General features: G+C 36.9%; 14 non-coding genes across 14 annotated transcripts; all 14 read right to left on the minus strand.

Annotated features, from left to right (window-relative positions):
- Positions 1–630: 630 nt before the first annotated feature.
- On the minus strand, positions 631–713 carry TRNAL-UAA (transfer RNA leucine (anticodon UAA)). The gene has a single exon. It is a non-coding gene; the product is annotated as a tRNA-Leu (tRNA).
- Positions 714–1,012: 299 nt separating this feature from the next.
- Positions 1,013–1,095, minus strand: TRNAL-UAA (transfer RNA leucine (anticodon UAA)). The gene has a single exon. It is a non-coding gene; the product is annotated as a tRNA-Leu (tRNA).
- A 1,742-nt stretch (positions 1,096–2,837) lies between these two features.
- On the minus strand, positions 2,838–2,920 carry TRNAL-UAA (transfer RNA leucine (anticodon UAA)). Its single transcript has one exon. It is a non-coding gene; the product is annotated as a tRNA-Leu (tRNA).
- A 299-nt stretch (positions 2,921–3,219) lies between these two features.
- TRNAL-UAA (transfer RNA leucine (anticodon UAA)) lies at positions 3,220–3,302 on the minus strand. The gene has a single exon. It is a non-coding gene; the product is annotated as a tRNA-Leu (tRNA).
- Positions 3,303–5,043: 1,741 nt separating this feature from the next.
- TRNAL-UAA (transfer RNA leucine (anticodon UAA)) lies at positions 5,044–5,126 on the minus strand. The gene has a single exon. It is a non-coding gene; the product is annotated as a tRNA-Leu (tRNA).
- A 299-nt stretch (positions 5,127–5,425) lies between these two features.
- TRNAL-UAA (transfer RNA leucine (anticodon UAA)) lies at positions 5,426–5,508 on the minus strand. Its single transcript has one exon. It is a non-coding gene; the product is annotated as a tRNA-Leu (tRNA).
- A 1,740-nt stretch (positions 5,509–7,248) lies between these two features.
- On the minus strand, positions 7,249–7,331 carry TRNAL-UAA (transfer RNA leucine (anticodon UAA)). Its single transcript has one exon. It is a non-coding gene; the product is annotated as a tRNA-Leu (tRNA).
- Positions 7,332–7,630: 299 nt separating this feature from the next.
- TRNAL-UAA (transfer RNA leucine (anticodon UAA)) lies at positions 7,631–7,713 on the minus strand. The gene has a single exon. It is a non-coding gene; the product is annotated as a tRNA-Leu (tRNA).
- Positions 7,714–9,454: 1,741 nt separating this feature from the next.
- TRNAL-UAA (transfer RNA leucine (anticodon UAA)) lies at positions 9,455–9,537 on the minus strand. Its single transcript has one exon. It is a non-coding gene; the product is annotated as a tRNA-Leu (tRNA).
- A 299-nt stretch (positions 9,538–9,836) lies between these two features.
- Positions 9,837–9,919, minus strand: TRNAL-UAA (transfer RNA leucine (anticodon UAA)). The gene has a single exon. It is a non-coding gene; the product is annotated as a tRNA-Leu (tRNA).
- A 1,742-nt stretch (positions 9,920–11,661) lies between these two features.
- Positions 11,662–11,744, minus strand: TRNAL-UAA (transfer RNA leucine (anticodon UAA)). The gene has a single exon. It is a non-coding gene; the product is annotated as a tRNA-Leu (tRNA).
- Positions 11,745–12,043: 299 nt separating this feature from the next.
- TRNAL-UAA (transfer RNA leucine (anticodon UAA)) lies at positions 12,044–12,126 on the minus strand. The gene has a single exon. It is a non-coding gene; the product is annotated as a tRNA-Leu (tRNA).
- A 1,745-nt stretch (positions 12,127–13,871) lies between these two features.
- Positions 13,872–13,954, minus strand: TRNAL-UAA (transfer RNA leucine (anticodon UAA)). The gene has a single exon. It is a non-coding gene; the product is annotated as a tRNA-Leu (tRNA).
- Positions 13,955–14,253: 299 nt separating this feature from the next.
- Positions 14,254–14,336, minus strand: TRNAL-UAA (transfer RNA leucine (anticodon UAA)). Its single transcript has one exon. It is a non-coding gene; the product is annotated as a tRNA-Leu (tRNA).
- Between the last annotated feature and the right edge of the window lie 951 nt (positions 14,337–15,287).

The following is a 15,287-nucleotide window of genomic DNA, read 5'->3' on the forward strand; positions in this document are numbered from 1 at the left end:
TCAGCAGGATGTAATCTTGTCCTGCCACGGGGAGGGGGGAGGTTAGGTTTAGGCATTAGAAGGGGGGTTACGGTGTAGGGACAGGTAGGTTAGAGTTAGGTACCAGGGAGGGAGGGTTTGGTTTAGTCACTTAGAAGAGGAGGTTAGTGTTAGACACCAAGCAGGGAGCATTAGCTTTAGGCATTGGGGAATGGAGAGTTAGTGTTAGGCATCCCGGGGAGGGTAAGGTTTAGGCACCCAAGGAGAGGGTGTAAGGGTTAGACACCCAAAAGGGAGGATTAGGGTTAGGACAGGGAACATGGAAGGGTTATGGTATTAACTGCAGGGCTGTCAGGATTTTAATGGTCAGGTTGCTGATGTCGGTATTCTGACCATAGGCATCCAGTCCATCAGGATTACATTCTGAACCCCATTGCATATGTATATGTTAATGTGCATGGTCAACTTTTATGCAAACTTTGTACTGTTTGGAGTCTAAATTATTACATAAGTTTATTTGCACTGTCACATTTCAATGGTTTTGTGGAACATGTATGGTAGTTTACAAATGTAAACAAAATGACTCTTGTACATTTCCCTATTCGATTATATTGTTCCTTGTACATATTTAGGAATCCGAAATTAAATACATACCAGAAGTGTGGTTCGAACCCATACGGATATATATCCATTGGATCTTAAGTCCAATGCCTTAACCACTCGGCCACCCTGGTATGTTGCCCTGGGGACTTTCATGGCAAATACTATTGCACTATTCATGTTGATTTTCCTGTGCATTGTTAACTTTGAACCGCTTGGAGTTTAAAATATTACATAACTTTTGGTATTTTAATGGATATTATGATATCATTGTTTCTTTTCTTCATAGAAAGCCAGGTTCTTTGAAAAAATGGATTGAAAATATTTTTTTAGCAATGTAATTTAAGTTAATGATTTTCACATGATTTTGAGAGTTTTCCCTAATTGCCAAAATCTTCATCGTAAATATTTAGTTAGCTGAAATTAAAATGCATACCAGAAGTGGGGATCGAACCCACGCGGATATGTATCCATTGGATCTTAAGTCCAACTCCTTAACCACTCGGACATCCTGGTGCAATTGTCATGTCAAATACTATTGCAAAGCATATATATCTTTTAATGTGCATGGGCAATTATTCAGCAAACTTTATACTGCTTTGACTGTTACTTATTACATAAGTCTGGTAATTGTTGTTTTTTTAAAAGTATGATACTTATATTTCTATTCTTCACAAGTAAGGCTCTTATGAATAAAAAGTTTTATAATAATTCCATATTTGTTTAAAGACATTAACTTTCACCACATTTCGAACTGCTCATCTATCAAGACTGTCCTTTCTTTTGAATGATTACAAGCAACATTTGTAGATAGTTGCTATCATTCTTTTTTGCCCTGTCACATGTCAAGGATTTTGTGGAACAAGTATGGTGGTTTACAAATGCAAGCAACATCAACTTTTGTACATGTCCTTAATTAATAAAGTTATTCCTTGTACATATTTAGGAATCTGAAATTAACATGCATACCAGAATGGGGGTTTGATCCCATGCAGATATATATCCATTGGATCTTAAGTCAAATGCCTTAACCATGCAGCCATCCTGGTGTGGTGCCCAGGAGCTTTTCATGGCAAATACTAATGCACTATTCATGTTAATTATGATGTGCATGGTTAACTTTGTACTGTTTGGAGTTTAAAATATTACATAACTGGGTATTTTAATGGATATTAGGATATCATTGTTAACTTACTTTAGAGAAAATCAGTTTCTTTGGAGAAAATGGATTGAAAATATTTTTTTTATCAAAGTACTGTAGCTTAAGTTAATGACTTTCACCATAGTTTGAAAGTTTTCCCTAATTGACAAATTCTTCCTCATTTGGTTAGCTGAAATTGAAATACAAACCAGAAGTGGGGATCTATCCCATGCAGATGTAAATCCATTGAATCTTAAGTCCAACACCTTAACCACTCGGCCATCCTGATGTGAGGCTTTTGACATTTTCATGGCAAATACTTTTGCAAAGCATGGGACCCAGTTAAAAGGCTTCCATGCGGGATCCTGGCTATCATAATACTGACACCATAATCTTACCCACCAGCCATAATAACGGCACCAAAATGCCAACAGAGGTGGGATTAACAGCATGAAAATACTGACACCTAGAATTCTGAATGTCCTCTCAGCAGGATGTAATCTTGTCCTGCCACGGGGAGGGGGGAGGTTAGGTTTAGGCATTAGAAGGGGGGTTACGGTGTAGGGACAGGTAGGTTAGAGTTAGGTACCAGGGAGGGAGGCTTTGGTTTAGTCACTTAGAAGAGGAGGTTAGTGTTAGACACCAAACAGGGAGCATTAGCTTTAGGCATTGGGGAATGGAGGGTTAGTGTTAGGCATCCCGGGGAGGGTAAGGTTTAGGCACCCAATGAGAGGGTGTAAGGGTTAGACACCCAAAAGGGAGGATTAGGGTTAGGGCAGGGAACATGGAAGGGTTATGGTATTAACTGCAGGGCTGTCAGGATTTTAATGGTCAGGTTGCTGATGTCGGTATTCTGACCATAGGCATCCAGTCCATCAGGATTACATTCTGAACCCCATTGCATATGTATATGTTAATGTGCATGGTCAACTTTTATGCAAACTTTGTACTGTTTGGAGTCTAAATTATTACATACGTTTATTTGCACTGTCACATTTCAATGCTTTTGTGGAACATGTATGGTAGTTTACAAATGTAAACAAAATGACTCTTGTACATTTCCCTATTCGATTATATTGTTCCTTGTACATATTTAGGAATCCGAAATTAAAATACATACCAGAAGTGGGGTTCGAACCCACGCGGATATATATCCATTGGATCTTAAGTCCAACGCCTTAACCACTCGGCCATCCTGGTATGTTGCCCTGGGGACTTTCATGGCAAATACTATTGCACTATTCATGTTTATTTTCCTGTGCATTGTTAACTTTGAACCGCTTGGAGTTTAAAATATTACATAACTTTTGGTATTTTAATGGATATTATGATATCATTGTTTCTTTTCTTCATAGAAAGCCAGGTTCTTTGAAAAAATGGATTGAAAATATTTTTTTAGCAATGTAATGTAAGTTAATGATTTTCTCAGAATTTTGAGAGTTTTCCCTAATTGCCGAAATCTTCATAGTAAATATTTAGTTAGCTGAAATTAAAATGCATACCAGAAGTGGGGATCGAACCCACGCGGATATGTATCCATTGGATCTTAAGTCCAACGCCTTAACCACTCGGCCATCCTGGTGTGATTGTCATGTCACATACTATTGCAAAGCATATATATCTTTTAATGTGCATGGGCAATTATTCAGCAAACTTTATACTGCTTTGACTGTTACTTCTTACATAAGTCTGGTAATTGTTGTTTTTTTAAAAGTATGATACTTATATTTCTATTCTTCACAAGTAAGGCTCTTATGAATAAAAAGTTTTATAATAATTCCATATTTGTTTAAAGACATTAATTTTCACCACATTTCGAACTGCTCATCTATCAAGACTGTCCTTTCTTTTGAATGATTACAATCAACATTTGTAGATAGTTGCTATCATTCTTTTTTGCCCTGTCACATGTCAAGGATTTTGTGGAACAAGTATGGTGGTTTACAAATGCAAGCAACATCAACTTTTGTACATGTCCTTAATTAATAAAGTTATTCCTTGTACATATTTAGGAATCTGAAATTAACATGCATACCAGAATTGTGGTTTGATACCATGCAGATATATATCCATTGGATCTAAAGTCAAATGCCTTAACCATGCAGCCATCCTGGTGTGGTGCCCAGGAGCTTTTCATGGCAAATAATAATGCACCATTCATGTTAATTATGATGTGCATGGTTAACTTTGTACTGTTTGGAGTTTAAAATATTACATAACTGGATATTTTAATGGATATTAGGATATCATTGTTTACTTTCTTTATAAAAAATCAGTTTCTTTGGAGAAAATGGATTGAAAATATTTTTTGATCAAAGTACTGTAGCTTAAGTTATTGACTTTCACCATAGTTTGAAAGTTTTCCCTAACTGACAAATTCTTCCTCATTTGGTTAGCTGAAATTGAAATACAAACCAGAAGTGGGGAACTATCCCATGCAGATGTAAATCCATTGAATCTTAAGTCCAACACCTTAACCACTCGGCCATCCTGATGTGAGGCTTTTGACATTTTCATGGCAAATACTTTTGCAAAGCATGGGACCCAGTTAAAAGGCTTCCATGCGGGATCCTGGCTATCATAATACTGACACCATAATCATACCCACCAGCCATAATAACGGCACCAAAATGCCAACAGAGGTGGGATTAACAGCATGAAAATACTGACACCTAGAATTCTGAATGTCCTCTCAGCAGGATGTAATCTTGTCCTGCCACGGGGAGGGGGGAGGTTAGGTTTAGGCATTAGAAGGGGGGTTACGGTGTAGGGACAGGTAGGTTAGAGTTAGGTACCAGGGAGGGAGGGTTTGGTTTAGTCACTTAGAAGAGGAGGTTAGTGTTAGACACCAAGCAGGGAGCATTAGCTTTAGGCATTGGGGAATGGAGGGTTAGTGTTAGGCATCCCGGGGAGGGTAAGGTTTAGGCACCCAAGGAGAGGGTGTAAGGGTTAGACACCCAAAAGGGAGGATTAGGGTTAGGACAGGGAACATGGAAGGGTTATGGTATTAACTGCAGGGCTGTCAGGATTTTAATGGTCAGGTTGCTGATGTCGGTATTCTGACCATAGGCATCCAGTCCATCAGGATTACATTCTGAACCCCATTGCATATGTATATGTTAATGTGCATGGTCAACTTTTATGCAAACTTTGTACTGTTTGGAGTCTAAATTATTACATAAGTTTATTTGCACTGTCACATTTCAATGGTTTTGTGGAACATGTATGGTAGTTTACAAATGTAAACAAAATGACTCTTGTACATTTCCCTATTCGATTATATTGTTCCTTGTACATATTTAGGAATCCGAAATTAAAATACATACCAGAAATAGGGTTTGAACCCATGCGGATATATATCCATTGGATCTTAAGTCCAACGCCCTAACCACTCGGCCATCCTGGTATGTTGCCCTGGGTACTTTCATGGCAAATACTAGTGCACTATTCATGTTTATTTTCCTGTGCATTGTTAACTTTGAACCGCTTGGAGTTTAAAATATTACATAACTTTTGGTATTTTAATGGATATTATGATATCATTGTTTCTTTTCTTCATAGAAAGCCAGGTTCTTTGAAAAAATGGATTGAAAATATTTTTTTAGCAATGTAATTTAAGTTAATGATTTTCACATAATTTTGAGAGTTTTCCCTAATTGCCAAAATCTTCATCGTAAATATTTAGTTAGCTGAAATTAAAATGCATACCAGAAGTGGGGATCGAACCCACGCGGATATGTATCCATTGGATCTTAAGTCCAACGCCTTAACCACTCGGCCATCCTGGTGTGATTGTCATGTCAAATACTATTGCAAAGCATATATATCTTTTAATGTGCATGGGCAATTATTCAGCAAACTTTATACTGCTTTGACTGTTACTTATTACATAAGTCTGGTAATTGTTGTTTTTTTAAAAGTATGATACTTATATTTCTATTCTTCACAAGTAAGGCTCTTATGAATAAAAAGTTTTATAATAATTCCATATTTGTTTAAAGACATTAATTTTCACCACATTTCGAACTGCTCATCTATCAAGACTGTCCTTTCTTTTGAATGATTACAAGCAACATTTGTAGATAGTTGCTATCATTCTTTTTTGCCCTGTCACATGTCAAGGATTTTGTGGAACAAGTATGGTGGTTTACAAATGCAAGCAACATCAACTTTTGTACATGTCCTTAATTAATAAAGTTATTCCTTGTACATATTTAGGAATCTGAAATTAACATGCTTACCAGAATTGTGGTTTGATACCATGCAGATATATATCCATTGGATCTAAAGTCAAATGCCTTAACCATGCAGCCATCCTGGTGTGGTGCCCAGGAGCTTTTCATGGCAAATACTAATGCACCATTCATGTTAATTATGATGTGCATGGTTAACTTTGTACTGTTTGGAGTTTAAAATATTACATAACTGGATATTTTAATGGATATTAGGATATCATTGTTTACTTTCTTTATAAAAAATCAGTTTCTTTGGAGAAAATGGATTGAAAATATTTTTTGATCAAAGTACTGTAGCTTAAGTTATTGACTTTCACCATAGTTTGAAAGTTTTCCCTAACTGACAAATTCTTCCTCATTTGGTTAGCTGAAATTGAAATACAAACCAGAAGTGGGGATCTATCCCATGCAGATGTAAATCCATTGAATCTTAAGTCCAACACCTTAACCACTCGGCCATCCTGATGTGAGGCTTTTGACATTTTCATGGCAAATACTTTTGCAAAGCATGGGACCCAGTTAAAAGGCGTCCATGCGGGATCCTGGCTATCATAATACTGACACCATAATCATACCCACCAGCCATAATAACTGCACCAAAATGCCAACAGAGGTGGGATTAACAGCATGAAAATACTGACACCTAGAATTCTGAATGTCCTCTCAGCAGGATGTAATCTTGTCCTGCCACGGGGAGGGGGGAGGTTAGGTTTAGGCATTAGAAGGGGGGTTACGGTGTAGGGACAGGTAGGTTAGAGTTAGGTACCAGGGAGGGAGGGTTTGGTTTAGTCACTTAGAAGAGGAGGTTAGTGTTAGACACCAAGCAGGGAGCATTAGCTTTAGGCATTGGGGAATGGAGGGTTAGTGTTAGGCATCCCGGGGAGGGTAAGGTTTAGGCACCCAAGGAGAGGGTGTAAGGGTTAGACACCCAAAAGGGAGGATTAGGGTTAGGGCAGGGAACATGGAAGGGTTATGGTATTAACTGCAGGGCTGTCAGGATTTTAATGGTCAGGTTGCTGATGTTGGTATTCTGACCATAGGCATCCAGTCCATCATGATTACATTCTGAACCCCATTGCATATGTATATGTTAATGTGCATGGTCAACTTTTATGCAAACTTTGTACTGTTTGGAGTCTAAATTATTACATAAGTTTATTTGCACTGTCACATTTCAATGCTTTTGTGGAACATGTATGGTAGTTTACAAATGTAAACAAAATGACTCTTGTACATTTCCCTATTCGATTATATTGTTCCTTGTACATATTTAGGAATCCGAAATTAAATACATACCAGAAGTGTGGTTCGAACCCATACGGATATATATCCATTGAATCTTAAGTCCAATGCCTTAACCACTCGGCCACCCTGGTATGTTGCCCTGGGGACTTTCATGGCAAATACTATTGCACTATTCATGTTGATTTTCCTGTGCATTGTTAACTTTGAACCGCTTGGAGTTTAAAATATTACATAACTTTTGGTATTTTAATGGATATTATGATATCATTGTTTCTTTTCTTCATAGAAAGCCAGGTTCTTTGAAAAAATGGATTGAAAATATTTTTTTAGCAATGTAATTTAAGTTAATGATTTTCACATAATTTTGAGAGTTTTCCCTAATTGCCGAAATCTTCATCGTAAATATTTAGTTAGCTGAAATTAAAATGCATACCAGAAGTGGGGATCGAACCCACGCGGATATGTATCCGTTGGATCTTAAGTCCAACGCCTTAACCACTCGGACATCCTGGTGCAATTGTCATGTCAAATACTATTGCAAAGCATATATATCTTTTAATGTGCATGGGCAATTATTCAGCAAACTTTATACTGCTTTGACTGTTACTTATTACATAAGTCTGGTAATTGTTGTTTTTTTAAAAGTATGATACTTATATTTCTATTCTTCACAAGTAAGGCTCTTATGAATAAAAAGTTTTATAATAATTCCATATTTGTTTAAAGACATTAATTTTCACCACATTTCGAACTGCTCATCTATCAAGACTGTCCTTTCTTTTGAATGATTACAAGCAACATTTGTAGATAGTTGCTATCATTCTTTTTTGCCCTGTCACATGTCAAGGATTTTGTGGAACAAGTATGGTGGTTTACAAATGCAAGCAACATCAACTTTTGTACATGTCCTTAATTAATAAAGTTATTCCTTGTACATATTTAGGAATCTGAAATTAACATGCATACCAGAATTGGGGATTGATCCCATGCAGATATATATCCATTGGATCTTAAGTTAAATGCCTTAACCATGCAGCCATCCTGGTGTGGTGCCCAGGAGCTTTTCATGGCAAATACTAATGCACTATTCATGTTAATTATGATGTGCATGGTTAACTTTGTACTGTTTGGAGTTTAAAATATTACATAACTGGGTATTTTAATGGATATTAGGATATCATTGTTAACTTACTTTAGAGAAAATCAGTTTCTTTGGAGAAAATGGATTGAACATATTTATTTTATCAAAGTACTGTAGCTTAAGTTATTGACTTTCACCATAGTTTGAAAGTTTTCCCTAATTGACAAATTCTTCCTCATTTGGTTAGCTGAAATTGAAATACAAACCAGAAGTGGGGATCTATCCCATGCAGATGTAAATCCATTGAATCTTAAGTCCAACACCTTAACCACTCGGCCATCCTGATGTGAGGCTTTTGACATTTTCATGGCAAATACTTTTGCAAAGCATGGGACCCAGTTAAAAGGCGTCCATGCGGGATCCTGGCTATCATAATACTGACACCATAATCATACCCACCAGCCATAATAACTGCACCAAAATGCCAACAGAGGTGGGATTAACAGCATGAAAATACTGACACCTAGAATTCTGAATGTCCTCTCAGCAGGATGTAATCTTGTCCTGCCACAGGGAGGGGGGAGGTTAGGTTTAGGCATTAGAAGGGGGGTTACGGTGTAGGGACAGGTAGGTTAGAGTTAGGTACCAGGGCGGGAGGGTTTGGTTTAGTCACTTAGAAGAGGAAGTTAGTGTTAGACACCAAGCAGGGAGCATTAGCTTTAGGCATTGGGGAATGGAGGGTTAGTGTTAGGCATCCCGGGGAGGGTAAGGTTTAGGCACCCAAGGAGAGGGTGTAAGGGTTAGACACCCAAAAGGGAGGATTAGGGTTAGGGCAGGGAACATGGAAGGGTTATGGTATTAACTGCAGGGCTGTCAGGATTTTAATGGTCAGGTTGCTGATGTCGGTATTCTGACCATAGGCATCCAGTCCATCAGGATTACATTCTGAACCCCATTGCATATGTATATGTTAATGTGCATGGTCAACTTTTATCCAAACTTTGTACTGTTTGGAGTCTAAATTATTACATAAGTTTATTTGCACTGTCACATTTCAATGCTTTTGTGGAACATGTATGGTAGTTTACAAATGTAAACAAAATGACTCTTGTACATTTCCCTATTCGATTATATTGTTCCTTGTACATATTTAGGAATCCGAAATTAAATACATACCAGAAGTGGGGTTTGAACCCATACGGATATATATCCATTGGATCTTAAGTCCAATGCCTTAACCACTCGGCCACCCTGGTATGTTGCTCTGGGGACTTTCATGGCAAATACTATTGCACTATTCATGTTTATTTTCCTGTGCATTGTTAACTTTGAACCGCTTGGAGTTTAAAATATTACATAACTTTTGGTATTTTAATGGATATTATGATATCATTGTTTCTTTTCTTCATAGAAAGCCAGGTTCTTTGAAAAAATGGATTGAAAATATTTTTTTAGCAATGTAATTTAAGTTAATGATTTTCACATAATTTTGAGAGTTTTCCCTAATTGCCGAAATCTTCATCGTAAATATTTAGTTAGCTGAAATTAAAATGCATACCAGAAGTGGGGATCGAACCCACGCGGATATGTATCCATTGGATCTTAAGTACAACGCCTTAACCACTCGGCCATCCTGGTGTGATTGTCATGTCAAATACTATTGCAAAGCATATATATCTTTTAATGTGCATGGGCAATTATTCAGCAAACTTTATACTGCTTTGACTGTTACTTATTACATAAGTCTGGTAATTGTTGTTTTTTTAAAAGTATGATACTTATATTTCTATTCTTCACAAGTAAGGCTCTTATGAATAAAAAGTTTTATAATAATTCCATATTTGTTTAAAGACATTAATTTTCACCACATTTCGAACTGCTCATCTATCAAGACTGTCCTTTCTTTTGAATGATTACAAGCAACATTTGTAGATAGTTGCTATCATTCTTTTTTGCCCTGTCACATGTCAAGGATTTTGTGGAACAAGTATGGTGGTTTACAAATGCAAGCAACATTAACTTTTGTACAGGTCCTTAATTAATAAAGTTATTCCTTGTACATATTTAGGAATCTGAAATTAACATGCATACCATAATTGGGGATTGATCCCATGCAGATATATATCCATTGGATCTTAAGTTAAATGCCTTAACCATGCAGCCATCCTGGTGTGGTGCCCAGGAGCTTTTCATGGCAAATACTAATGCACTATTCATGTTAATTATGATGTGCATGGTTAACTTTGTACTGTTTGGAGTTTAAAATATTACATAACTGGGTATTTTAATGGATATTAGGATATCATTGTTAACTTACTTTAGAGAAAATCAGTTTCTTTGGAGAAAATGGATTGAACATATTTATTTTATCAAAGTACTGTAGCTTAAGTTATTGACTTTCACCATAGTTTGAAAGTTTTCCCTAATTGAAAAAGTCTTCCTCATTTGGTTAGCTGAAATTGAAATACAAACCAGAAGTGGGGATCTATCCCATGCAGATGTAAATCCATTGAATCTTAAGTCCAACACCTTAACCACTCGGCCATCCTGATGTGAGGCTTTTGACATTTTCATGGCAAATACTTTTGCAAAGCATGGGACCCAGTTAAAAGGCTTCCATGCGGGATCCTGGCTATCATAATACTGACACCATAATCATGCCCACCAGCCATAATAACTGCACCAAAATGCCAACAGAGGTGGGATTAACAGCATGAAAATACTGACACCTAGAATTCTGAATGTCCTCTCAGCAGGATGTAATCTTGTCCTGCCACGGGGAGGGGGGAGGTTAGGTTTAGGCATTAGATGGGGGGTTACGGTGTAGGGACAGGTAGGTTAGAGTTAGGTACCAGGGAGGGAGGGTTTGGTTTAGTCACTTAGAAGAGGAGGTTAGTGTTAGACACCAAACAGGGAGCATTAGCTTTAGGCATTGGGGAATGGAGGATTAGTGTTAGGCATCCCGGGGAGGGTAAGGTTTAGGCACCCAAGGAGAGGGTGTAAGGGTTAGACACCCAAAAGGGAGGATTAGGGTTAGGGCAGGGAACATGGAAGGGTTATGGTATTAACTGCAGGGCTGTCAGGATTTTAATGGTCAGGTTGCTGATGTCGGTATTCTGACCATAGGCATCCAGTCCATCAGGATTACATTCTGAACCCCATTGCATATGTATATGTTAATGTGCATGGTCAACTTTTATGCAAACTTTGTACTGTTTGGAGTCTAAATTATTACATAAGTTTATTTGCACTGTCACATTTCAATGCTTTTGTGGAACATGTATGGTAGTTTACAAATGTAAACAAAATGACTCTTGTACATTTCCCTATTCGATTATATTGTTCCTTGTACATATTTAGGAATCCGAAATTAAAATACATACCAGAAATAGGGTTTGAACCCATGCGGATATATATCCATTGGATCTTAAGTCCAACGCCCTAACCACTCGGCCATCCTGGTATGTTGCCCTGGGGACTTTCATGGCAAATACTAGTGCACTATTCATGTTTATTTTCCTGTGCATTGTTAACTTTGAACCGCTTGGAGTTTAAAATATTACATAACTTTTGGTATTTTAATGGATATTATGATATCATTGTTTCTTTTCTTCATAGAAAGCCAGGTTCTTTGAAAAAATGGATTGAAAATATTTTTTTAGCAATGTAATTTAAGTTAATGATTTTCACATAATTTTGAGAGTTTTCCCTAATTGCCAAAATCTTCATCGTAAATATTTAGTTAGCTGAAATTAAAATGCATACCAGAAGTGGGGATCGAACCCACACGGATATGTATCCATTGGATCTTAAGTCCAACGCCTTAACCACTCGGCCATCCTGGTGTGATTGTCATGTCAAATACTATTGCAAAGCATATATATCTTTTAATGTGCATGGGCAATTATTCAGCAAACTTTATACTGCTTTGACTGTTACTTATTACATAAGTCTGGTAATTGTTGTTTTTTTAAAAGTATGATACTGTACTTATATTTCTATTCTTCACAAGTAAGGCTCTTATGAATAAAAAGTTTTATAATAATTCCATATTTGTTTAAAGACATTAATTTTCACCACATTTCGAACTGCTCATCTATCAAGACTGTCCTTTCTTTTGAATGATTACAAGCAACATTTGTAGATAGTTGCTATCATTCTTTTTTGCCCTGTCACATGTCAAGGATTTTGTGGAACAAGTATGGTGGTTTACAAATGCAAGCAACATCAACTTTTGTACATGTCCTTAATTAATAAAGTTATTCCTTGTACATATTTAGGAATCTGAAATTAACATGCTTACCAGAATTGTGGTTTGATACCATGCAGATATATATCCATTGGATCTAAAGTCAAATGCCTTAACCATGCAGCCATCCTGGTGTGGTGCCCAGGAGCTTTTCATGGCAAATACTAATGCACCATTCATGTTAATTATGATGTGCATGGTTAACTTTGTACTGTTTGGAGTTTAAAATATTACATAACTGGATATTTTAATGGATATTAGGATATCATTGTTTACTTTCTTTATAAAAAATCAGTTTCTTTGGAGAAAATGGATTGAAAATATTTTTTGATCAAAGTACTGTAGCTTAAGTTATTGACTTTCACCATAGTTTGAAAGTTTTCCCTAACTGACAAATTCTTCCTCATTTGGTTAGCTGAAATTGAAATACAAACCAGAAGTGGGGATCTATCCCATGCAGATGTAAATCCATTGAATCTTAAGTCCAACACCTTAACCACTCGGCCATCCTGATGTGAGGCTTTTGACATTTTCATGGCAAATACTTTTGCAAAGCATGGGACCCAGTTAAAAGGCGTCCATGCGGGATCCTGGCTATCATAATACTGACACCATAATCATACCCACCAGCCATAATAACTGCACCAAAATGCCAACAGAGGTGGGATTAACAGCATGAAAATACTGACACCTAGAATTCTGAATGTCCTCTCAGCAGGATGTAATCTTGTCCTGCCATGGGGAGGGGGGAGGTTAGGTTTAGGCATTAGAAGGGGGGTTACGGTGTAGGGACAGGTAGGTTAGAGTTAGGTACCAGGGAGGGAGGGTTTGGTTTAGTCACTTAGAAGAGGAGGTTAGTGTTAGACACCAAGCAGGGAGCATTAGCTTTAGGCATTGGGGAATGGAGGGTTAGTGTTAGGCATCCCGGGGAGGGTAAGGTTTAGGCACCCAAGGAGAGGGTGTAAGGGTTAGACACCCAAAAGGGAGGATTAGGGTTAGGGCAGGGAACATGGAAGGGTTATGGTATTAACTGCAGGGCTGTCAGGATTTTAATGGTCAGGTTGCTGATGTTGGTATTCTGACCATAGGCATCCAGTCCATCAGGATTACATTCTGAACCCCATTGCATATGTATATGTTAATGTGCATGGTCAACTTTTATGCAAACTTTGTACTGTTTGGAGTCTAAATTATTACATAAGTTTATTTGCACTGTCACATTTCAATGCTTTTGTGGAACATGTATGGTAGTTTACAAATGTAAACAAAATGACTCTTGTACATTTCCCTATTCGATTATATTGTTCCTTGTACATATTTAGGAATCCGAAATTAAATACATACCAGAAGTGTGGTTCGAACCCATACGGATATATATCCATTGGATCTTAAGTCCAATGCCTTAACCACTCGGCCACCCTGGTATGTTGCCCTGGGGACTTTCATGGCAAATACTATTGCACTATTCATGTTGATTTTCCTGTGCATTGTTAACTTTGAACCGCTTGGAGTTTAAAATATTACATAACTTTTGGTATTTTAATGGATATTATGATATCATTGTTTCTTTTCTTCATAGAAAGCCAGGTTCTTTGAAAAAATGGATTGAAAATATTTTTTTAGCAATGTAATTTAAGTTAATGATTTTCACATAATTTTGAGAGTTTTCCCTAATTGCCGAAATCTTCATCGTAAATATTTAGTTAGCTGAAATTAAAATGCATACCAGAAGTGGGGATCGAACCCACGCGGATATGTATCCGTTGGATCTTAAGTCCAACGCCTTAACCACTCGGACATCCTGGTGCAATTGTCATGTCAAATACTATTGCAAAGCATATATATCTTTTAATGTGCATGGGCAATTATTCAGCAAACTTTATACTGCTTTGACTGTTACTTATTACATAAGTCTGGTAATTGTTGTTTTTTTCAAAGTATGATACTTATATTTCTATTCTTCACAAGTAAGGCTCTTATGAATAAAAAGTTTTATAATAATTCCATATTTGTTTAAAGACATTAATTTTCACCACATTTCGAACTGCTCATCTATCAAGACTGTCCTTTCTTTTGAATGATTACAAGCAACATTTGTAGATAGTTGCTATCATTCTTTTTTGCCCTGTCACATGTCAAGGATTTTGTGGAACAAGTATGGTGGTTTACAAATGCAAGCAACATCAACTTTTGTACATGTCCTTAATTAATAAAGTTATTCCTTGTACATATTTAGGAATCTGAAATTAACATGCATACCAGAATTGGGGATTGATCCCATGCAGATATATATCCATTGGATCTTAAGTTAAATGCCTTAACCATGCAGCCATCCTGGTGTGGTGCCCAGGAGCTTTTCATGGCAAATACTAATGCACTATTCATGTTAATTATGATGTGCATGGTTAACTTTGTACTGTTTGGAGTTTAAAATATTACATAACTGGGTATTTTAATGGATATTAGGATATCATTGTTAACTTACTTTAGAGAAAATCAGTTTCTTTGGAGAAAATGGATTGAACATATTTATTTTATCAAAGTACTGTTGCTTAAGTTATTGACTTTCACCATAGTTTGAAAGTTTTCCCTAATTGACAAATTCTTCCTCATTTGGTTAGCTGAAATTGAAATACAAACCAGAAGTGGGGATCTATCCCATGCAGATGTAAATCCATTGAATCTTAAGTCCAACACCTTAACCACTCGGCCATCCTGATGTGAGGCTTTTGACATTTTCATGGCAAATACTTTTGC

The sequence above is a fragment of the Pseudophryne corroboree genome, unplaced genomic scaffold, assembly GCF_028390025.1.
Source record: "Pseudophryne corroboree isolate aPseCor3 unplaced genomic scaffold, aPseCor3.hap2 scaffold_513, whole genome shotgun sequence".
Taxonomy (NCBI): Eukaryota; Metazoa; Chordata; class Amphibia; order Anura; family Myobatrachidae; genus Pseudophryne; species Pseudophryne corroboree.